The sequence below is a fragment of the Corapipo altera genome, unplaced genomic scaffold, assembly GCF_003945725.1.
Source record: "Corapipo altera isolate COAL_440 unplaced genomic scaffold, ASM394572v1 65, whole genome shotgun sequence".
Taxonomy (NCBI): domain Eukaryota; kingdom Metazoa; phylum Chordata; class Aves; order Passeriformes; family Pipridae; genus Corapipo; species Corapipo altera.
Window position 1 is genome coordinate 9,655,707 of NW_020884891.1, and position 25,715 is coordinate 9,681,421.

A 25,715-nucleotide genomic window follows, 5' to 3' on the forward strand; every position below is an offset into this window, starting at 1 on the left:
AGTTCTCATTTGGAGGGAAGCATAATAATGAGAAAGCAGAATCTTAAAAATTGTATCTGCTTGATAAGACTGTAACTTACAAACCAAGTATATATGAGGATAATGCTGCCATCCTGCACCATAATATTAAAAAAAAAAAAAAAAAGAAATGCCTTGAGTCAGCCCAGTTGTCCTTGCAGCTGCTGTGCTGCATCCGACATGTTCCATGAGTGAAGCCATCCAGAGGCAGCACAGAGGCCTGGCTGCTTTCTGTGGTCCACTCTCCCTGTTCTTCCCCAGAATCCACAACTGCAGGTCTAGAGATGTTAGTGGGTACAACCTGTCTCAGTGCTTTCAGTACTTCCAGGGATAAAAAAAACCCAGACATGTAACACCAGCCAAACAGCCAGACAGTGTATTCATCTATTATTTGTGCCCATTGTAACTCTTGTTCTGCCAGTGTTAGTGCTTTACAGACATTCAGAGACATCCTGTCTTGCAAACTGAGAACTCTTCCACATCCCAATCCAAACAGTGCTATCACAACATGATTGAACATTTCCAAACTCCAAAGAGGGTGATTGGTAACAAGGATGTGGGTGACAACCCACCTGCAAACACTGAAAAGACCCAGGTAATCAGCGCGTCCTGAACTCCAGTGGTGCCTGGCAGCACAAATGGCAGCTATGCTTTCAGGAGAAGATTTACTCATGTGATATTTTTTGTTCTCACACATTGCTGCCACAGATGGTGCTCAGCAATTACCACCTTCACCTTATACTTTCATGCCTTTTAAATCCATCCTGACTCAGAAGATTCATCGCTCCTGTTTCAGACTTGGCATTAATAATGAAAAAAGCAGTATAATTTTTTAACGTATCAAATCAGCGAATATAGGAGGGAAAAATCAATTTATAGATAAATTACAATCAATTCAGTAAGTGGGAGGTCTCAAACCTGCCAAATCAGTAATAAGTTCCAGTTAAGGATCTTTTGTTCTGTAATTGCACTTGGAAACTTTTTTCTGATTACTCAAGTAGAGATAAGCACAACTTAAACACCATAGTTTATGGTTTTAACAGGAGCAGTAAGTCCCACAGTTCAGCCCTTTTGTCCCTCAGAATAAGGGTTGAGAGGTCAAGTTTTTTAAATTGCCAGGTTTTTTCTATGGTACCCTGTGGGAAAATTCAGAGTTGGCTCTTTCTGTTATGCTAAAGATGATTAAAAGTAGATCAACTTTGCACGTACATTTGTATATAAAATATATACTTTCTCTTGAATTTGAGTCTAATCTAATCGAAGCAGAAAACTCTTTAGAATATATTATACTTTTTTTACTAAGTTTTTAGGTTTCTTTAGACAATGAAAATTTCATGTGGAAACATAATAATTTCATACGGTCTTTTTAGAAGCATTTTTTTTTCTGTGCACAATTAAAAAAATAAAATTTATTTGAGGGTTTGCTTTTCCTAAAGTCCTAGTGCTTATGACAGAGATGTTTAGATTAGAAAATAGCACAGGGTTGATTTTTTTACCATTCCAGACTCGATAAAGAACACAAGGTATATTTGAAAGTTTGAAGAATTGTAGGATAAAATTTATCGTGATCAAAGCTGAAAAGTGGCATTACATTTGATTCAATAAACTGGCATTAAAAGAAGGTAGAAAGAGGCCTGAGCAGTATAGTGAACTTCATGTAGTCTCAAAACATTCTTATTTCAGATTGCAATAACACTCATCTGTGTTGTCACTTGTTATAAGAGCTACACAAACATAGCACAGCCAGACATTGCTGTATTTTCTTCTGAGCCTTGCCAAATTACCAAGACAGATTATTCTATGTAAGAATTCAGCAGCAAAGTGCATATATTCTTTTTCAAAATACCAGGATTTTAGTCCTTTTTGCTTAAAATAAATATGAGGAGAAGAATCTTATGTTTGTTAGGTGTCTTATCAGTAAGTCTCCATGTTTTTCCAAGGCATAATGACACACAGAGTTTCAGAAGACAGGACTTTCGTGTGACACATATTTCCAACACTAGAAAGCGAAGTGCAGCAACTTCTACTACTTCACAAGTTTTCAGAAAAAAAATGTGGCAAATTCTGTTGCACTACTAACTATAGCTTTGTCTTGAAAACACTTCTAAAAGATTGTATATACCTTTTTCTTTGTATGCTGAAGTGGCACGCTTACGCGGTTAAACTACTATTTATAAAATGTCACACTGTTCTTAATCCCCAAATCTTCAAAGTATTAGAATTTGATCTATACTGCAAATAGTACAGGTCAATTTTTTCTTCAGAATACGGCTACAAACAGTTTGAGGTTATGTCCTAAGACGCAAAATGTACATTTTTCCCTATTTCCAAACAGTGTGAATTGACATGATTCTACTGGATACCAAGGCATCAGTACTGAAGAGTTACAAGAGTCAAATGGGTCTGAATTCAGAAAAGACTCTTATCTACCATCTCTCATTACCCCAGCAAGTCCTAAATATGGTGTGTTGTTAGAAGGTACTTACTGGAAAAATATCAAGCACAGGTAGCATGTCTCCTGAATCAGAATTTCTTGTAGAGAAAGTAAATAATTTTTTTCAAGGGAAACTAAACAAATTTGAAGTTAAACAGTCTGTTGGTCTGCCCTCTTTGTCAATCAGTGACAGTACTTAAAAACAGAATTAACATGACTTTTTCTTTTCTTTTTCTTAACAGTCTTACCCCACAATCCACTAGAATTTTCTGAGAAAAATCACTGAAAATAAATTAAATATGCTGAGTGAGTACAGGGGAGAGGTGGTTTAACACAGCCTGCTCTGATTTCCATGAAGTATTCAACTAGGTCCAATCACCAAAGGGTCTTAAATTAAGCTGACATAAGATAAGAGGGAAGGTCCTCACAGGGATAACTAACTAAAAGAGTAGAAAGAAAAGCTACAATAAACAGTCAATTTTCTTGGTGAAGGGAAGTTACAAGTGGAATCCCACAGGGATCTTTGCTAGGGCGTCAGCTGCTCAACACATTCAGGAATGATCAGGAAAAAAGAATGGAGAGGAGATTGAGTTTGCTACTAATGGTAAATTTTTCAGGGGAAGAAAAACAAAAGTTGACTCCAAAAATAGAGTGGCACTGAGTGATTGAGGATAAAATGGCAGATGACATTCAAACCAGACAAATGTAAAGTAATGAACTTGGCAAAAAAAACCCCAAACATTTCTTATTTTGTGCATGCAGGGATTGATTCTGAGCCAGCTACTGCCAGAAGCAACAGAGATCTTAGGTTAAAATAGCAGCCTTATGAACATATCAGTTCAGTAGCTCCAGAATTACTTTTAAACAGAGGAAAACCTCAGAAAATATAATGCTACTGGGTAAAGTCTGTATTGTGCCAATATTGTGATTGTTATGTGGAATTCTGCTCCTTTCATCTGAGAAAAAGCATATAGTAAAAATTGACAAAAATTATCAAAGATTACCAAGTATCTTGCACAAAAAGAAGATATTTACAGGCTAGGACTCCCAAACTAGAAAAGCATCAAACAAGAGTCAGGTAAAAATCATGACAAGCATGGAAAAGGTGAAAGAAAAATCAGTTAGCTGCCTCTTCCATTACAATAGAAAGAAAGCCTTAAATAGAAATTCACAGGGGGAGATTCACATTAAAATCAGGCAGGCACTTCTTCACTTAATGCAGAGATGAACTGTGGAACCCCTTGAGATAAGACATACTGAATGCCATAAACACGCATGGATTCACAAATTTTGAAGAATATCAACAAAAGAAAAATCTTACATGCCATTAAAATCAAAAATCCCATCCTGGATTCAAGTATTCCTTTTTCCTCAGAAGTCATGAAAGCATTCATCTGACTTACCACAAAGTGTCAACTTCTCATATGCTTTTATTTTTACCCAAATCTGAGCTGGGATACCAATCTAGATGGAGCATTAGTCTAACCTGTTATGAATATTTTGTGGACTTTACAGACAGGATGCCATTAGCCAGAACAGTCAGCATGATCACAAAGCATTGCAGTGCCAGAATCCCAAGGGTACTAATTTCTGACTGTGCAATGTTAACCAGGCAGTCTGTCTACCTTCAGCAGTTCTCCTTAGCTTTGATTTTTAAAAGACACTTCTAGAAAAAAACATGTTTGTTTTAGAGGACAGATTTCCATTCTGGTGGCAAAAATAATTTTAAATGAGAAGCAAATAATAATACACATATTAATAATCTCACAGTTATCAGCAGGTTCAAAAGTCCTTTATAAGGGAAAGGAAGAGTAATAATCTGTTCTGCAGAGAGGAATAAGTGGCAGAACGAGCTGTACATAAACCAGGCCTCATATACTGGTTCAGTGTTCTGTAAATTGAGCAATGCAGTCTCCTTGAACACACAGGAAAACTTCAGTGAGAGTTAGAACAGGGATTTTATTCCGCACATTATAATAAAAGGGGTTCTTTTCCTCCATTCAAATTGATTTATCCTCCAGTCTTACAGCCAGTCTGAACTGCAAGAAACGTGCCATAAAAGTCTGAAACATGTCGTAAAAAAAGAGGAAAAAAGGAAAGTTGCATCTCCCCTATGCTACTAACTATACTGAATGCAGGGGGGTTTAATTATAATTTCTAGTAAATTTGAAGTTCCTGTTTACAAAAATGCAGTGGGATTTTTTTTTACTCCATGAACTGTATTTAAAATATTTGCGTGTCTTCCAATTCTAGGAAGAGAAAGCAAAGGCTACCATCTTATAAAATAGAGGTGTATTTCAACTTGAATGTTGATATACTACACATTCTGTATACAGGTTTTAAAATCATGACAAATACATTTTGTTTTTAGGAGTCCTTCTTTGAACTACTATGCATGAGCTATGACTAAAATCTGTAAAACAGTTAAGAGAGTGGGGCTTTTTTGGGTGGTTGTTTTGTTGGGTTTTTTTTAAATTCAAGACAAAATCACAGTTGCACTTAATGGGTTTAGGTTTCTTATCCTAATGTTGAGAATTTGATGTTCTATCAAACTGTATCTTAAGCAGCCTGTTCTCTTTACTGAAAAAGGTCAACTGCTATGATAAACAGAAATACAGGACGACTTTGGTCATCCATCTCTATGCTGATCAGCTAAGACAGCTTCAGAGCATTAGCAACTGTTGGTTGTGAGCCTACAAAAATAACAACTGAAGTTAAACATTTTGAGCAATGGGTGAATGTACTTCAGCAAATACTGAGTGATATATATTTCTCCTCTTCTCCCATTGCAGGATATTAAAAAAAAAAGAATTAAAAAAAATCCATACCCTCTGAAAAATTATATGCAGCGTTTAGGTGCTATGACTGGCTAAAAAGGGCTGATAATGTTATTCTCCATCTTTAGTTTAATGCTGTTTTTTAAAGAGCCCAAAACAGTTCAGCATAATTCAGAACAGGAAGAAAATTCCCCATAACAGTCTGTGAACCCATTCTGTTCAGCATATCATTAAACATTCAGATTCTTTGTTTTAGGCTCCAGGCAAAGCTATTTGATTGTTTGTAGTAACATTTCTAACTTTGGCTCCACTGATTTTACAACACCATATTCAACTAGTATACTAAAAGTCCTGAACAAAAGCATCACAAATTTTGCATCAAAGTCATGTTAGGGACACCACTAAAGTAACAGAATATATAATGAGAAATTATCTGAAATTCAAATATTTATCACTCAAACGCCTCTGGCTACCCAATACACACCCCAGTGCAACAAGCTTGTAAGAATAGTAGGATAATAGGCAAGGAAATTGTAATGTTTAGAGACCAGTATCTTCAAAGCAGTAGCAAAAACTAACTTTGGGAGCTAAGCACAACCAAGAATAACCCGAGATGCCATAACAATTCCTTAACTTTGTAAGCAGTACAAAAGGAGAGGATCAGGTAATCCCAACAAGTAGGCTCATTACCATGCAGACTGTGCAGAGATCAGTCAAACCTCCCTAAGCCTTGCTCACTGATCATCTCTGAGTTGTGATGATTCACTTTAAAGATCAAAGTGAGCAGCTGCTTGAAGGAGCTCCAACTAAGTCCATTAACATTCCTCCTCCTGAGAACGTCTTTTTGTACAAGGCTTCAAATGCAGCCAAAACCATCACACTCTGGGAGGATCAACAGGTTAGAAACATATATGGCACTGAGATAACTGTTCAGGGGCTACAAGGACAGGTAAGGAAGGAAATGTGTCCTGCTGTCATATCAATGCATTCAGCATTAGAGAAGGATTCCAAATGGAATTGTGCAGTGTAAGAAGAATTTATTGCAATGCTAACAGGAGTTTAAATTTTAAATGCAAATCCTCGTGAAAATTGATTTACAAATGTACTCTTCCCTTCTGTTGCCGTGTTGCCTTCACCAGCAGTAATTTGTGTTTCCCCCTGATATCCGAGACTAAAAACTGACTGCAGGTAAAAGATTAGAGGGGATAGAATTAGCATTCCTTTACTGGCATTAACCATGCTCTCATTTATTTATGGATGAAGCTCTGTGATGTAACAAACACAGGCACTAGCAGGTTAATGAGTAGAGGTACACTGTTATTTACTGCACAAAATTCAAATCGTGAGCTGAAGATGTCATAATTATTTTCTTATGGGTTGTTGTAAATTATTCTCCAAAAGCAATTTAATAAACTTCACAACACTCCTTAAGGACAATTAGGGCCAAAAGTCTCAATGCAGTGAGTATTATAGTATGACACAGCCATAAGGATACGTAAAATATGAGCTTCTGATTTTTCTTTTTTAATTATTTTTTTTTTATCTCTGTATTCTATATTGGGGGTGGGGGATATTTTTTAGGGAAATGGAAATTTTAGATTCACTTCATGATCATCTGCCTTTTGGTTACACAGTTAAGTGAGAGAAGGATTGTCTTTTTAAAAATTCCCTAGTAAAATTGGCAATAATTTTGACTGTGAACTATTTTACTTTCCAAAGAAGGGAACATGGCACTTCTTTTAAAAGAATATGATATTAATGATAGTACTTTGACTTATGAAAGTAAAAATCTGTGGGATTTAAATAATGTAGCCAGCTGATTCGAGAGACCATCCAACATCTGAATTAATATTGGTGATAAATTATTTCTCAGTAAAATTATTCATCCTCAGTAGGAAATTAAATTGTCATAATATGATACTGTTAAAGAAACGGTATCTCTTATCTATGCCTACATATGTTGTGTGTAATCACTGAACAGTCATTTTTCGTGGTGTCATCTATAACATATTCTACTTTATACGTGGAATGAAGTCATGTTGTTTATTTACTACAAGTCACTGAATTCATTAAGTTTATGTTAAAGTCCTACCCCCCTCAATAAGTGATCAGTGAAGGAGTTCTAGAACAGCTGCTCAGTGATAGCATTATTACAGAACACTCTTAAAGTAACTCTCAACAAAGATTTAATTTTACAAATGTACAGATGAATTCCTTTAAGTGATTGTATAGTACACAAAGTATTTCTTGTAAGCTAAGTGCATTTTCTCCATTTAGTCTCCTCTTTCTGGTTCAGTCAGGGGTTTGGGACCATATTATATACAAATAATGTTGGCCAGGAAGATCACCTTGAGGAGTTACACCTTAACTCAAGAGGAAATGGCAACATCAAATATAAATACAACAAAAAATGAGAGATAGGTGAGGTTTTTATCTGGGCTTGGTGTGATGTTGTATAAATAATGGGGACTGCACACAAGTGAACCACAGTGGAGATGTCTCAGGTGTTTAGATGTGTTGGTCCAGATGTTCATATACAACAGTTGTAGATAATTGTTTACCACCTGAAGCATTTTCTTGTTGTTAGGAAGAAGGAGGTATTTCAAATATTTGCAGAAAAAAATGGTTGATAAATATGCCTTCTGGTGATTATTACAATAACTGTTCAGTAACTCATTCTTCCTGACAAAATCACAAAGACTTTGAGATCCAGTAAACTCACTAAAGTACACTTAATTTAGTTACTAAAGTTCTTCAAGTCTCAGCATGAAGCATGAGCATAAATTGGGTATTTCACAAACAGGTCCATCACCACAAACAGACAGTCCAACTCTTCCAGGGTGACAGGAAACCTAAGCAGGTCTGAGAGACTTTTCATCAGCATTAAGATACAGAAACAGATAGTCAAGGACATTAAATGAGACACGTTAAATTTGGCCAAAATTAATTACCTGTCCCCCAAATTATCACAACTTGAACTTTCATAAAAAATTAATTGTTTTACCTTAGAAATAAGTATATAAATTTGAGAAAATGTGAGCAATATCAGAATATTTTCTGCTCAACTTCAGGGAGACATGATTCCAAAGAACTGGTAAGATAGAGTCCAGCATTCACAAATTCACAGGAAAAATAATGTCATATTCTGTCTCATGTAAGTCTGTATAACCTAATTAAAAAATCTTTTCTGTGTACTTGAAGTTAATGAACTTTCTCTGTACAAAATTTCTCTCGTTATTACATAACTTTTTCTTAAGTATAATTTTGCTAAAGAAACAACTTCATTGAAAGGCAAAATTCACAAAGTACTGAAGACAATGATGCAGGAGTTCTTGTGTTTATAGCTCAGGTGTTTGGTTAAATAACATTTTCATCCTGAAGAAATAAGTTGAATTAAATTGGACTTTAGAAGAGGTGTGGAATATAATTTTGTTTTAAAGACCTCTTTTCCAGTCCTTGATATAACAATTTAACATGGTCCTAATCTTGTTATTTTCTTCTTAATAACTAAAGCACTCAATGAAAATGTGAAAGAGCATGAAGGACTTTTAGCTTAAGGTATCTGTTAGCCAATCAGTTTTGCTTTACTAGGTAAAACATAGTCTTAATTTAAAAAAAAAGAAAGATTTATTTCTATGTTATAAACAGCTCTTGAGAGAGCAAAGTCATCACTATGATTACATTTGACCTTCACTGCTTGAGCTGCAGGAAAAATAATCACAATTCAGAGAGTTAATTAAAAATACACAATGCTGAACAAAATTGAAAACTGTTTGAAAATAAAGAGAGAAATTTTTAGTTGGTAACTAAAGCTTCAGGTACAGCTGTTTCTCAGAAAAAAAGGACATTTTTTAAAACATCTTTACTGTTATAATTAAAGTAATAGTTATTATTCTGCAATTTCCCAAATTTACCAATCTCTTGAATACTACGGTATAATCCTGCTGTTAAAATTACATCTCTTGATAAAACAGACCTTCCATAGATTGGCCTGAAGTACAAATTGGTATTTTGCAAATCTGACAGTTTTTTCCTGATATTAAAATCAGTGTACTTACACACATAAAAACATATAGTTTGTATATGTCCACCTTGAAACATAACCATTAGGTCTAATGTAGACCCCAATGCAACACTAAAGTAGCTGATTCTACTTCTTTTAACAGATTTAAAACATATTAATAGATTTATCCATTTGCTCATTTGGGGAGGCTTCTGATACATACTGCTTATGATAAAGAGACAGAAGAGCTACAGCCAAAGGGCTTAGTCAGAATTGGGATCTCAGTAATACCATTCACTGAATAAACCAGAGCTGGTGCCTGTCAAGGAAATGGATACCTGCACATCATGTGTGCTATATCACAGCCCAGTGTGCTCAGAGCATTCTACTGAGAAAGTAAACAACACTGAGGGTCAGATCAGAGGGCTACAATGTTCTGCTCTCTATAGGGAAAATAAGGGTTGAGTTAAATTCTCTATAGGTAGCACAGACACAGGTGGGGAAGTATTTTACTCTTTAGATAAATAAGCTGTTTGGAAAAACCATTTCCCAGCTTATTGTCACAGAGATCTTCCATTGTTCACACTGTGATCAATCCTTCTTGTCTGTAGTATTTCAAATATGCTTATAAGCTAAAAGTCAAGATACAGTTTATATGGAAGTTCATGGAGTAGCATGCTTGAGCCTAGGTTACTAAACATATAAAGTTTTATAAAACAGAGTCCAACTTCCTTATATCTACTGCTTTTACTGCAAAGGATCAGCAGACTACTTAAATAGCACTGCACATAAAAATATTGCTTGATAAACCTATCAATATATGAACTTCTCCATTGAATCACACTGATTTTATATAATTTTCCACCCTGGACTTAGTAGTATAGCAGCTGTCATATTTATCACCTCAGTGTTCAATGCTGCCTTCTGTTATTTCAAGTTTTACCTCCTTTTCTATCAGGCTGTGTTCCAGGTCCTATATTTCTCCTTGCCCTTGATCCTCATGGTAACAACTGGGAGGCCTTTATTCCTCTTAAGAATTTAACCCAGGAAAATCTTATCTGTTCTAAACCAACATTAACTGAACCTCAACCACCGTGATGATTTGTTTTTCACAAATCAGACTTGGAAAGGACCCCAAGTATTCTTTTTACCCAGTGGTAAACTCATGCTTGTACCATAAACTTGGTTCTGAAAAAAAGTCATTCCTTTGGTGTAAAAAAACTTCCTTGTTGACCTACAAGACCAATCCAGTTATCTCACAACACATTTTGAGCAGATAGTCTTTGCTCACAATGACTTGTATGCACACACATAATCTGCACACTAAATATTATTCAGAAGTAACTTTTAAAAATGTGAGTTCTGTACAAATCAGTCTACAAGAAATAAAACATTGATTAAATACTCAGCTCTAATAATTCACAGGGATTTTTTGTTAGTCATTAGCTATGTTTTTTGCAGACTTTAACCTGACACCATACCTGAGACCAGGGGATCACAGTAAAGTGTTACTGCAGTTGCTTCTTCTAAACTCACCTAATTGTTAGTTCGAAACTTCTTCCCTTCCTGAAGCTCAATGAAACCTCTCCATCTCCTGCAAGTCGAGGACTGTGACAGAGCTGTGTTGCTGTAAAGAAGATGACAGATGAAGACAATTTTATAAAGATCTGAAAAACTTAGTTGGATTTGCATCAGAGCTCCAACACACAACAGGTGTGTCCAAAGCACTCATTTTAAAGTAAATACAAGTCACTGTTCTAATATAACGACTTCAACATTAAATGGTATTGCTTAATCAAAGTATGAATGATATTTGTGACCCTCCAGATTCTGCAGTAGCTTCCACTTCTTGATAGTACTTCCTGCTAAAAATATTTGCTTTTAATAAGGTCATTCACTTAAGAGTTGGACTCTATGATCCTTGTGAGTCCCTTCCAAGTCAGAATATGAAATGAGTGTGCTACGCAAATTTTGAGGGCAAAGATATTGTCTGAAAAGGGATTGTTTTACATTAATGTATTTATACAACACAGATTAACTATGTTGCAAGACATCAAAAAATGAATAAAGATAGTTATTAACACATACTGCTTGTCAGGAAACTGTGAATCAGGCTACTTTGCAATTCCCTTCTACACAGGAAAAAAGATGAAGCTTTGTTTCCATTTGCACCATTGTATAATTTTTTTTTTAATTTCATATGCATTGGAGTATTTTTCATTCTGTGAAAAATAAATTTATTCAGAACAGCTGCAAAACAATGCAAAGAATTATTGTCTTAAAGCTGGCACTGATTTCAAAGAGATAGAACATTCATTATTCTATCAAACAACTAGCATACTAAGGATCAACCAGATAAACATTCCAAATGCATCACTTTATTCCAGCACCCCATTTTGGTGAAAAAGTAGAATATTCATCTACGCCAGAAAGCATATCTAGTGCTATATAGGGAAAACAAATTCATTGAGTAGAATGTGGGAAGTGTCTATTTTGGTCATCATGACTTAGATAAGCTTATTTGGTACCTAAAAAAATTATGAAGCTTTCAGTAAGATGTCAAGTTGTAGCATATTCTTTGTTAGCAGTAACAAGAAAACATCAGGTGCATGGATTGGATTTTCCTCTCCTTCATTTCAGTCAGGCAAATCACAATTTTTTTAACATTAATAATGGCTTATTTAAAAAAGAAACTAAGTTATTCAAAATCCATTCTGTTTAGTACTACTAGATCTATTTCCAGAAAAAAACCACAAACCATATTTTCATTAAAACAAAACAACAAAACAATCAACCTGAAATTCCAATGGCTGACAGATTTTTGGAAAACATGAAAAGCAGTTATGTTCTGTAGGAAATAGTTATTTTCACATTAAAGGGTTTTTTTATCCAAAGTTAAAGTATCTTTCAAAACGCAACAATTATAATCTGGCCAGCACTATTGAGGATGCTTTTTTGTAGACACAAATGAAGGTTCACTGCAGTGAGAGAAAAAACGAGCCCTATGTCCACAAGTAACTCAAAGGAGGACTTCTCAGTAACTTCTGATTCAGGACACATCCAGTGTATTCTCACAGGCTTTGTCAGTTCATAGGATAGAAAACTATCCAGACTGAAATGTAAACAATTCCCCTTTTAACTTCCTAGTTTTAAACTACTAATTCTTCATTTATAACTCAGACAGTTTACTAGGAAAGGTGTCCTTTTTTTAGATTACTTTTCATGATTTTCCTATATATACAGTAAAGCAGCTTGATTAATGTTTTCCTGGGGGGAAATCTGAACTTGAAGCTTTATTGTTCTGGAAATCTTGAGATTTCTTGGAGAAGCACAATATTTCTACCATATGTTTTGCTTCCTTTGCTGCAAGTAGGGACCAGGTTGCTGTGGCAACCGAGTTACAGGATGACTAGAGAGCTGTGCTTGCTGACACTATGCAGCAGGATTCCAGTCCTCCTTGAAGGAAGAATGTCATATGCTACATTTCAATTGTTTAAAATAGGGTTGATTGTGATGTCTTCTTGTTGCTTATACTTACATCATCTTAAAGGTCTGAAAGAGTCTCAGGAGCCAGTTGTCATGATAACACTGAATTCCTCAAACAGAGCAAGTGTCAGGTCAACCTAACTGTTTAATCATAAATGTGGTTTGAAAAAAAACACACAAAAATACGAGAACTAAACTTAAAAAGAAAGATGGAAAATAGCCTCCAATTTAGGCTGATTATTCAACTTTCCTGTGATATGTCAGGAAAGGAAGTTCACTTTTCGTTCTGTTTTCAGGTTTCTTTCAAACAGTTGTCAGAGTCCTTCCTTCATCATACTACCTTGATTTTATATATACTGCCCAACAACTTATCATTTATTAAAATGAAGCTTCAGGGCAAATTCCTCACCTCTCTAAAGGTAATAAATGGTTTATCACTCAGCTTCCTAGGGCCACAATTTAATTGCTGGAAAAGGTAAGACCAGCCTACAGAACATTCAGGTGTCACCACTGTAACTAACATACTCTCTAAGGTAAACAAAATCCTGAAAATAACTTATTATTAATCTAACATTCCTTTAGCTCAAAATAGGGCTTGTCTTCATTAGAATTGCATCCAAATATCACTTATCAAATTGGCAGATCTCATTATTTAGATTTTGGCTTTAAAATCTAATCAGTGTCTTAGTCCCAAATCATTTTTATGCTCCTTCCTCATTACAAAAAATGCTATTTTCAACTTAATCAGTTTCACTACATAGTTATATTTCATTAGACACTAAAAAGCTGTGAGATTGGGGTAGTCTATTAAAGGAAAGCATTAAACCTAGAGCTTGGTTTCTGAGAAATAAAGTGCTCTACAGGATTCCTAAGAGAAGAGATCGGTGGAAACATCATCTTAACAGAAATTTAGGAACTATACCTTGCAATATATCATTAGACTTAAAATGCATTCTGTTTAAAAGAACTCTCAATCACATTCAGATGGAATTACTGCCATTTTACAACTAGAGTGACACCTATTTTTCCTGGGTAGGAAACTCCTAAATCAACAAGAGTAGCATTAAAACCTCAGGTGAGCTTTGACACCAAAGGCCAATCATGTGTCAGCTTTGCTGGGGTGGGGGAGGTGGGGATGAGGAAGGAGCAAACCACAACCCCCCAGAATTTCAAGTTTTCTTTGGAGGTGGCAGCCATGTCAGACAGCAGTGAACAAAACCCCATCGTTCTCATGGTTGGTTGATTGAAGGTTATGAGCTTGCTGAGACAAGTTGGAATATCCATGAAAATCCAATGAAATGAATTTTTTGGGACCTTATAGAAGATATATGTAACTGCACTACAAAGCAGATATCTATTACTATGTTTTGGTTTTGAACACAGCAGCAGTTCAGAACATTTGCCCTGCCCAGGCCCGATCTAAACTCTAAATCAGGAATAGACCTGCAAGTTTATATCAACAAGACTGCTAATGTTTCATTTTTGGCAACTGCCTTGTCCAACCAAATCTTTTATTTTCTAGGAAACAATACATTTCTCTCAATGTCACTGTACAGAAACATGGAAAACATAAGCATTAAAATATTGCTTCCTAAGGGTAAAACAAACTAGGCCACAGCACTGCTTGAATATGGGTGAAAACATACACAAAATAATATTTAGATATGTAAGAGATACTGTTGACGTGTCTGCTGCTCAGAGAAAATTTACAGCACAAATGTAAGAGTCAGTGTGATGGCTGCTGTCAGCTACAAATATCATCTGCATATTACACACCTACCACATGCAAAATACTCCTGCAATCTCCTTATTAAGGAGGCTGTGCAATACATCAAAATAACGTTATACCAGCCTGTAGGTACTAAAATATGGCCTTCCTCCTTATTTTGTACACAGTGAAAAATGACACGCTTGTGGGTAAACTTGATCATTAATCCTAACAGATAATTGAGAGTACATGCTTGATACCACAACTTTAGATGTCTGAAAGCCACAGAAATATAAATGTTCTACATTTTAGTGAAAAAGAAAGGAAGGAGAGGAACTGAGATGACAATTATTTGAGCTACACAGAATTTTAGATGGGTAATAATTAACTTGGTGGTGAGCAACTGAGATGAGAGGTAGAGAAAATCTCACAAGCTTTCTTGAGCAGTACCAAAAAATATCTAGGGCTGGAACAGAAGAGAAACTTTTTCAACCATTACCTCTGATTTTCATTCTTCTATTCTTTGTTGGGAAAATAACGTCTCTTATTTACTTTAATATCTAAAAAGCAAAAGAAATTCCGCACATAAGCATTAAAGAACTGTGGACTGACTTGTACTCCTTAGAACAGCTTTGTGCCTAGAGCTGAGCCTGCTCCTCAGGAGGAGGATTAGTAGTTACTGAGGAATCCTCAAGTGGATTCCTCTCCTCCACTTTTCCTTTGCTGTATAAAAGCAATATGCATAATCCACTCTGTTCCCTATTTTCCAGGCAGCACCCACCACATCGTTCATTCAAAGGTCAGGCCAACACATATGGCATGCAATTGAGAACAGCAAACATGAAAACATTTGTCATTAATCATTATAACCCCTAAGTGTAAACATAAATAGATACCTACAAAGGATATTTCATTTCCTATGAAAGGAGGTGGCAGTGGATGCTCACCAGCAATGAGTTGCAGCCAGTACAATAATTTGAAAATTTATACACAGTCAGTGCTCCAGCCAGCAAATAATGCAAGCAATTATTGCTACTGTTAATGTGCCTGCATGCCTAATTTTGGGAGCAGCATGCAGAGTGCTTTCCCCTTAAGGTGGCTTGAGCAACTGGTCTGTGTTTTAATGGAGAGAACCATATGTAATGAAAGCAGAACTTCCAGGAGACAAGTCACAATTTCAACTTGTTCTTGTTGCCAGAGCAGTAATTACAGTGAAATGGAAAAAAACAAGTACACACCTACTATAAACAGATGGCTAATAAAAATTTGGGGAGCTCTTTCAGCACAGAAATTGAGTATTCTGAAACGACACCTACATAACAAATGCTTGGACATGTTGTCTCCTTTTACAGGCTACTTAAAGTTGTGCCCTCTAGCTCAGGAGCTGAACTGCTTTTTCCCTTTTTAACAATTATATGCAGAAGTTTCAGAATACATGTATATTAAATATTAACCTTTATAATAGAATGTACTGAATGTTTTTGTGCAATACAGCCAGTAGGTATTAACTACTAATGTGACATACTCAAACATAGTCATGAATTTTTGTGTTATAGATCACAGCTTTCTGGTCTACCATCTTTAGATAAAGAATAGTCTTGATGAAATTTGGAGGCTACAATATATGTTGTAACCTTGGTCCACCTCGGTTTAGTCATGCCTGCAAACATCTGCTCTGTTTTGTACTTCCATTTCAAGACAAGAACAAATCTTTCCATTTTCTCAAAAATGATGACAGGTGAATCAGTGTTTCAATGTTCAAGTAGGTCAGCCCATGTTGCATTATTCAGTGTAGCAACATGACAGTTCTCAACAATAAAATATGGTCTAATACAAATTTGAAGTGATACAAGCATATATCTGTTTTTCTGCAGGAGAAGAGCTGCTTTAATTTGAAATTGTTCCTCCTCCATCTGCAAGAAAAATGCAAAATATTACAAATTAATTATTTTTGCCTGCCTATCTTTGTACTAGTTGAGAGCAGGGCAAACACATGAAATAAGGAGAAGCACATGTCTGTTCCCAGGCAGCACAAGCTACACCAGATTTAAAGGGACTTTATCAGCTTCAAATATAGTCAAGTAAAAGCAAAAAGAATAAAAAAAGCTTTTTCAGGTACTACAAACATCCTGGAGTCTCCCCTACCAATTTGGGGAGGCACAACCAAGCATCTTCTGTATTTTCAGAATGTTTTCTATCCTCTATTTGTGTTCGAAAAGTAATACCCCTGAGGGAAACGCAGTCTCAATGTTCTACATTATCTGTACACAGAAACACTTGTCAGTGGAAAAAGTAAACAAAGTAAAGTTGGCAACTCTCTCTCGCCTCATTTGCAACAATTCTATGTAGCACTTTTAGGAAGAGGAAGGTGGATATTCTCAGGAATAAGTACTTGCCTCTGAAAATAATAAAGAGAAAACAAAAGTGCATTTCTACAAGAAATGAATAATGTGATTTACACCAAAACTGAGCTTGGGCATCCTGTCTTCCGATACAATACTCCTGACAAATACTTATCTACATGAAGTCACCAAAACATTTTAAGTCTGATCACATTTAAGATTAGTCACACCGAGATTATTCTTTTAAACTTTCTGATTAGCTACATCTTAAGAGATTTAACATATGAACAGGTTTCATTGCTCTATTTGTTCTAGTCACTGTATTTATCAAAAGAGTTGATCTTATTAAGTTTTTAAGCAGTCTCTTATTTCTCCCTTTCCTTAAGGTTAGTTATCACAGTAATTTAGAGAGTCGAAATGCTGTATATGGCCATCACCTTGTCACACAGCACCAGACTGGGAGCATTTAAAACCCCTCTGACAGCCCTCACTTCCATCCAGGTGATTCTAATTATGTTGCCCAGGCAAATTTCTTCAGTACTGTCATCAAAAAGCACAGATGAACAGGTTCAGCAGCAGTTTTTCCAAGCAGGAGTTGGAAGTCCCTGCACTGGAAAAGAACAATAGCATTTGTTTGAGTTTTATTGCTTAGGTTTTGCTAATCTTTTCCCCCACCCCGTTTCCTTCACTAACGACAGTGGAACGGATGGCACAGAACAGTCACCTCCTTGCTGAAAGAAAACTCGTGATAAGGTGATGCATCAGCTACTAATTTTAATTTGTTTGTTTTTATTATGTCTTGAGAACACCAAAAAAAGACTGGTTTTCCTAATAAAGTGTGATTCTCCATAGAAAACTGACTAAACAGTGACACCATGGGGTGTCTTGCTTATTCATGCTAATTAATTTTCACCTAAAATTACATAGCATGTTAAGCATTTCAACTGCTACCTCTGTGTAATCAATCAGAAAAAAAAAAGACCTTTTTTCGCCTGCCTAAACCTGACTAAACACTAAAGTTTATTAAATAATTAGAATATAATTGTGTTGTCAGTCAAACAGCACTGCCCATTTGCTCTTCCACTGGTGTACTGGACTGTCGTGGGCAGGACCATAAACACCAATCTGCGGTGATCTGGATCCCAGGGTTTATCTAAGAACTCAAGATATTAGAGCTGTAACCCTGGGTTAGAGAGATGAGAATCAGAAATACTCAGACTGGTGCATCACGTGCTCAAATTGTAGCTTATTTTAAGTAGAGGTGCTTCACCTTCTGTTAAAAATTATTCAAATACTTCCCTGATTGTGGCCCTTACTGCAGCCTCTCTGTGCGGCACAAGCAGGATCTTAAATTGCCTTCCAGGGCTGTTTTCAGCAGATGATAGGTATCCAGACTGGCACCTCCTTTGCTACCCTGATTTAGGAGATACAGCTACGAGATCAGGAACCCTCACCTGGCCATTTGCCAGGCACTGTGACAGACCAACACCTCTCAGGTTACTGTTGCTCAATACAAATTACATGTTCTCCCCTATCTGCAAACTGGTCTTCACATAAGCTTTGTAACTCCCCTATTTTTCACCATTGTTTTGAGATACCAACTCCTAGTTAGGAACTTTTCCTTCAGGAGTTCAGCTGAGTTCTCAGAGCTGTAACCCTTGACAGTGCCATGACTGTCCAGGTGCAAGGTTAAAGTGTTCAAGCACAGCTGAAATGAAGACTGAAAATCCTGTGGCAGAAAGTCTGGCTCCCCAGGCCCCAGCTGAAAGCTGGCCCTGCTTTAGGCACTCGTGCAGCAAACCAGTACCTCTGAAGGCATCAGCTTGGACAAACTCGATTTCAGATTGCCAATACTACAAATGGGACAGCCCTCCTTTAGAAAGATTAAACAGAAGCATATATTGTACACACCAAGCAATTACAGCTTTATAATGACTTAGTATTTTTGTGAAGGTATCAATGGAGTTGCTGAGCAACTCCATGCTCACATTCTTTCGTTTTCCACAGACATTGTATAAAAACTGTTCTATTGCTTTCTCAGTCAATACTTCCCAAAACAGCAAAATAATGCTGAATGCAAATTAAGCTGAGGAAGCTGAAATGGATCTAAGTTTAGAGATGGCAAGGTTGTAAAGTGATCATTAAAATGCTAGTGGCAGAGAGAGGTAGACAAATACATTTGTTTTCCTGTATATTTTCTTTCTTTTTCCTATTTTAAAGCACAAATTATTTGCCTTCATTTTTTCACTTTTAGAGAAAAAAAACACCAAATCAGGTTAGAGGTGCTGTTTTAAGAACAGACCTTAAAAGATAATTTTGGACATGGAGATAGAAGTACAGATTAAGTTCTACATTTTTAAAACAGTTTTGATAGCTACATTTATATCCAACACATTAATTTAAATGTCTCTTGTAATTAGAGCTTGATGATGTCTCCAGTAGAATTTATGAGTCCAGAATCCCATTAATACTTATTACTTTGATTTTAGTCATATGGATGAATCCCAAATCAAGATGTAGGGCTACCTTTTTTTTTTCCTTTATATAGACAGATGTTTCTCTCTTTGTTACTGATCAATATCTTTTCTATTTCAGTGGAATTTTCAGTTCTCACTTGCTTAGTGAGGTAGCTTTTCACAGGCTCAGCATCCTTCAGAGAAACTTTAAGAGGTATATCTTATCCAATTGTCACTTCAACAAGCTGAACAACTTCAAACAACTTCAAGTCCAGTCAGTCCCAGAAGCGAGATCCACATGTCTGAGCTTGCCCTGCTGAAGCGAACGGGAAGCTTGGGACTGACTTTGGTGGACCTCAGGTTTCATATGCTGTTCTAGAGGTCAGGAAAGCTAAAGCTGAACTTTGGATCAATAAATTCAAACAAACTTGGGAAATGACCAGGTCCAGTTGAGCACCTCCAGCCTGGAATCTGCCTCTAATGATCGAAAACATTATCCCTGCTCTAACAACACATGAAGAAGTAGGAATACAGGCTTTGTTTGCACCTGAGCCATTGCAGCTGAACAGTAAAGCATGTTCAAAGTGCCATCAATGAACACATCCACCATGGGAAAAAATCCACCACATTGATACTACACAGTATCTTCCAGAGGTAAAATACACTTCCTTGTGGTGAGTTGCTTGAGCAATCTCACCTTTGGAGAGCCAAACATGAGATATCTCAGATCAGTTCACTGAAACCGGATGCATTGAGGAGGTCACAAGTTGTGTATCCCAAAAAAAAAGGCACTCAAAATGACTTTTTGACATGGATATCAGCATGTTTTAGATGAGGAACAGAAAAAGAAATTATTATTGCAGAAAGTTGTGTTAACTCATTTATAAATAAAGTTCACTCAAGTGGGCTAAAACACCCCTTATATTCCCCACAGAAGTGAATTTAGCACACTGGTCTTGTTCTGTCCAGAAGAACCTACTTGTTTTGGGTGCAAGTCCATAGACACAATACCATGGGTTATTATCTGTTTTCTAAAACAACCCTTAACTGTGCCTTTCTGAAATCTGTGTCTCTTTATATTTCTCAGGGTGATACAATATACTGTGAGAGACATCGTGTCTGATTACATCAGTCAGACTGCATTAAGCTGTGTCAGTAATGACTGCCAATGTGACTGATGTAACTGGATGTGACACACTATCACTCTGTTTTCTCGTCTGTGAAATATGAGATGGATTTGGGGGCAAGAGGAAAAAGAAAAATCACAAAAATTTCACACCAATAGAAAATGAATTTAAAGAAACCTGTTCCTGTGCTCCCTTTCATAACTAAAATTGATTGAAAATCTTTCGTTATGTTAGGGACTAAAATAACAGGACTGAGGCATAAGATATCTCTGCAGTCAGCTGTGGAGACATCTCTGTTGTACTGAGCACATTTTTTTAAAGGAAAAACATGAAAACTGCAGGGTGGAACTCAAAAAGTCTTGCATGTAAGGACGTACTGCTTGTTTGAAAGACTTCATGGCCACTTCATTGAGACTTCTAGAAGATGATCTCTTCTTTAATAATTCAATATATGTGAACACAGCAGGTAAAACAAAGCAGTCTATCACTTGAAAACTTCCGGAAAACTGTAAAAATTTGGTGGGCTGAAACATAAAGGCTTTATGATTAAGTACTTTAATATTATTAACATACCAGTCACTAATAAATTTCTAAGAACTCTTTTTGTGGCCATCTGATTCTTTTGGCACTGGTTCAGGATCTTCAAAAGTGTTTCCTTCCCTTGATGACTGACAGGGGATTAGGATCTGAGTGTGCCCAGGGCCAGGAAAGTGCCTGCGGTACCAGACCTTCGAAAGGCCTCGGTCTCTCATTGCTAATGTAGGTTCGCAAACAAGATTTAAGCTATCTCCAGCAATGCCAATACTACAGAAGCCAGCACTTTATTTACCACGGATGCATCCTCCCTAACCCTCAAAAAACCAGGCAGTCGTGAGAATCCAAAACAAATCAAAGCCTGGAAAGCAGCTAGAACAGTAAGACTTTCATATGGTACACAGCAGAAAAAAATCAGCCCCTTTCAAAGCAGATCACTTTCTAAAATCCCACGCCAAACTAAGGCACAAAAATTGTGAGTAGTAACAAGCAAGTAGTAATAAGAGACATTTATCCTTTTAACTTCCCACTATATATTTCTTTTCCCTGGTCAGTTGGAGAATTCTCACAGTGAAATCCTCAGAAAAGTTAGCTCTATGAGCTACCACACCACTGTTTCCAGCGTAAAACACTCAGCTTGAACTGGTAGTCACATCTTGAGTAACAAGATGAATCAGTGGCTCTTCATCTCCATCTTTGCCTCTGCTGAAATTACATGAGGTGTGTTAAAGTCCTTTGTGCCACCAACGTTGGAAACTGGAAAAATTTGTATAGGCTGACACCCACCTAATCATACGAATTAACTGGTGTCTTACTTTTGTAGCAAAAGAAATCACACATAATCAAAGAGCTATGCTAAATGCAGCTTTCTAGTAGAAAGGGTTCAGAGGAAGAGAGCAACCAGCAGTAGCTGGCATATTTATGTGTATGATAATATGTAATACTTATATACTTATTAAGGGCAGTTTGTTGGGGGTTTTTTTTGCAGTAATAAGACCCAGTAAGGTACCTCTTGGTGTCTGGGTTTGGTACTACATAGTGCATACAGAGTACAGCACTGCCAGGTAAATTAATCTCTATTAATTAAAACCATTATAAGCAGCAGGAATTGCATCCCATCTAATTCTGGGGAAATATAGTCTTCTTTTTCTTTTTTTTCAATTTCCTCAACAGTTCAGAACATCATGACCTAACAAAACAATTTAGAGCCAGGAAGTGGGGTAGAGAAAATATGCTTTGCAGGGGCAGGAGGAGGACAAAGTCACGCTACAGCAAACACACCCACCCAGAGAAATGCATGACATGTTCAAAGCCAGCACAGTGATCCCTGGTACCCAACCTCACAGTGTACTCTCTGCTCTGCCCTGTATCCCCAGCTGGAGGGCTGGATTTGCCTGTAAACCCATAAGCTCATACGGCCCCATGATTTGCAGGGAGGGGGAGAGGATTGTTTGAGTTAAACAGATCTTTGCTCTGTTTACAGCAAAGCAGAGGACAAGATTTTTGCCCTGTCTACAAATGACTGTGTGCAGGTCCTTAAGCCAGCTTTGTGCTTCTCTGGGAACTCAACCATATATAAGCAATGGATAAAAATAATCCTTTGAGTTCGTTTGCTGCAGAAATAAAATAGACTGAAATATGGTTTTATATGGGCAAAAAAAATGAATGCTTAAAAAAAAAGAAGCATTCACATTTTAAAATAGTTTTCACATTTAGACACTCAAAAATATCTCTTTCAGACTACACATGCGAGGCATTTAAGTACCTTGCTCACTCTGAGCTTTCACTTCAAAGAGTAGTATATGACAAGCAGAAGAAAAATAATTGTCCAGGTAATGTTTAGAGTCACACAGGTACATTTGAAGGTCCATTCCTGTTCTTAAACTCCATTTCTAAATGCATCCAAGTGTTCTGATAAAAATCAGCCTCAATGTGAAATAGGAAGAGAAGGCATTTTTGCTTCATTTCAGCCTTATCTCCGAAGGTCATCTCTCCCCTCAACACATTTTGCTTACTGCAGAAAAGAGACTATATTTTCCATGATGTTGCTTCAGTAAATTGCATGAGTCAAAATAATTTGTATGTCCATTTTCCACAAAAAGTTTTCTCAAGCCTAGAGCTCTATAACAAGAGACTATGCATAAATTAATTGTCTTCAGAAAGAAATCATGCGAATACTTTAACTGGGAACTCTGTATGCAAACTTCAGCATTAAAGAGCTGAACAGAATGCAGAGCATAACCTACAGGTGGAAATATGATTTCCTACAAATGTCTTTATATCTCATGCAGAAAAGTTGCATTTACCACTTCTCCAACTTACAGTTCTTTGAATAGAAATGGAGTCACAAGATATTGCTCACTGGACTTGCGGTAGGGAAGAAATCAGTGATATTTCTAACTTCAACTGATCAAACTTGAATTGCAATTTCTAATTCTAATTCTGCTTTCCAATTTTACAACCATCCTTGGAGAGACAGAGTTTTTAGGTTTGTTTGAATATCTAGTTCTAGTGACACTCAAATGTGTCACTTCTAGGACATAGGAATCCTTGCTTCTTTCAAGAGTTTTTTCCTGCCCAGAACAGTCACAAGGCTGCACAAAAGATTGCCTTGTACCAACACACACATTAGACAGCAGTAAGGTCACAAAGTCAAGAATTTATTGGCTACAACTTCTTATCCAGTGTCATTCAGGAATCAGTCCATATTAGCCATGTTATATTTCAAAATACTTGTGCAGAATTTTAAAATAAATAACAAAGCTACAAGGGAGTAAAGAAAAAAAAATAATAATGTCCTGCAGTTAAATGCAATAGGATCTTGTTCTTTTCCAGAGCAAACTCACAGCTAATTTAGTATTCTTTGCTAACCCTAATCCTAACCCAAAGGCAGCTTGCCTGGTTTCACACAGAGGCTGCTATGTCAGAGAGCACATACACATCCTAACAAACATAAACCTACAGCAACGCTTGGAGCAGCAGAAGGAAGACACAAGACTGTGATTCACAGTCTCCTTTCTGGTGATGTATAAGCTGAGCCAGCCATGGTTGGTTCCAGGTACTCTCAGTTTCCAAACACTGAATTAGATTTGAAAAACTTCCAACAGCAGTCAGGCAAAATACACCGATGAGATGTTTCTATGAGCATCCTTAATTTGCTACAGACCTAGAGTGTTCTTGACCACATGCAGAGCACAAAAGAAGCTATCAACCCTGTCCAGAACACGTGGGGATCTAAGGACAGTTTTAAACATATTGAACAGTAGACCAGGATGTACTCCCTAGAACGACACATACTAGAAAGCTAATTCTTTGACACATATGAGTGCACTGTAAATGAAATTGTGAAAAGTTAACCAGCCCAATGACACCTTGTTGTCCAAATACAAACAATGAACACTGACACAGCTGAGATGTCTGCCTGGAAGCTATCTTCTAACCCAGATGACAGCAATAGAAAAAATACATTCAAGAGCTTGGCATCTGAGTCTTGCAGCTGTCAGAGTTCAGAGTGGCCACAGGTGCTACTCTCAACCATGAAATCCACTGGGGAGGGAGAAGGCAAAAAATGAGAGTACAAATGCTACCAGCAAAACAGGGAGTAAAGGGCAGACATAAAACCCCCTTCAACTGCCAACACAGTGGCACAGATGCCTTCTGACTGTATTTACATGGTGACATATTAACAGCAATCAAATTGGTAATCTTAACATGTTGAGCATGTCCCTTTAATGTAGACAAATCAGCATCTGCCAGAGAGTCTCAAAACTAAGAGCAGAGGGTAGGAGTGCAAAAATTAAAATATATATATATATATTTAGTTGGACCACTAAATGGCTGAGGGGGGAACACAAAGCAGTTTGTGCCTTTCTTCAATGACTGCTCAGTAGTGTGGAGCTGTACCCATTTCTACCCATTTATCCTTTTGCTCTGTTTAGGCCTTCTCCTTTCATCTCTTTGGTCAGCTGTCATTTCTCATTATATGAGCCATCCATGCAAGATGCTACTTTTGAGTGTCAGCCTTACAACTGTACTCATGTCCTCTACAGCCCTACATAAATAGCTCAGTGAAAATTAGTAGTATTGGAGGTGACTCTGTGAAGTGGCCAAGGAACACCTGTAAACTTTCTGTAGTTACAGAACTAGGATAATGATGGACCATTCACAGCATTCATAACAGAAGAAAGGTCACTCCCAGTGAACCCAAGTAAAGTCATTCCCTCCCTTTTCCTTTCTTCCCTCCAAATTACACCTATGCATAAAGTGGAAAGTTTCAGCAGCAGAATATTGGAAAAGTCATTACAATGATGCAGTTCTGCAACACACAGAAATAAATCAGACAAACTCGGTATTGCAGCCAAAGGAAGATGAAGGTCTCAGCCACCCTCCTATAAGCTGCTTACTCACTGCAGGAATGGAATCCACCATTATCTCATCTCTATACATATTTTAATTCCTCTCTTTTAAAAATAGAACTTAATATGAGAGCAGTAAAGGACAATATTCCTCATGAAAAATACCTTAATAGAAATTATTACATCCATCTCATGGAATTTCAATTTTTAAAAAGTTCTTTAATTTTACCATAAAATAGTAAATATATATTATTTTTAAAGTATCAAATCTAAATGTTTTGACAGCCATTTTCCTAATTTTCTGTTTTTAACCTTTATTTATAAATACTTCTATAACAACCAAGTATATACACAAAACTAACAGACTTGATTCCTTAATCCACACAAATTCTGAAGAATTAGCTAAATCCCTTCCTGTTATTTCCTATCCAGATAAAAAAGAAGAAAGTACACAGTTGTTCCAGACTAAACAGCT

General features: G+C 36.7%; 1 protein-coding gene across 1 annotated transcript in view; it reads right to left on the bottom strand.

The window, feature by feature from the left end:
* TENM1 (teneurin transmembrane protein 1) overlaps positions 1 to 25,715 on the bottom strand; it is a 761,525-nt gene that overhangs the window by 632,922 nt on the left and 102,888 nt on the right. Inside the window, exon 2 of the mRNA XM_027645293.1 lies at positions 10,769 to 10,859. The gene's annotated coding sequence lies outside the window, so the exon portion shown is untranslated. The remainder of the gene's footprint in view (positions 1 to 10,768; positions 10,860 to 25,715) is intronic.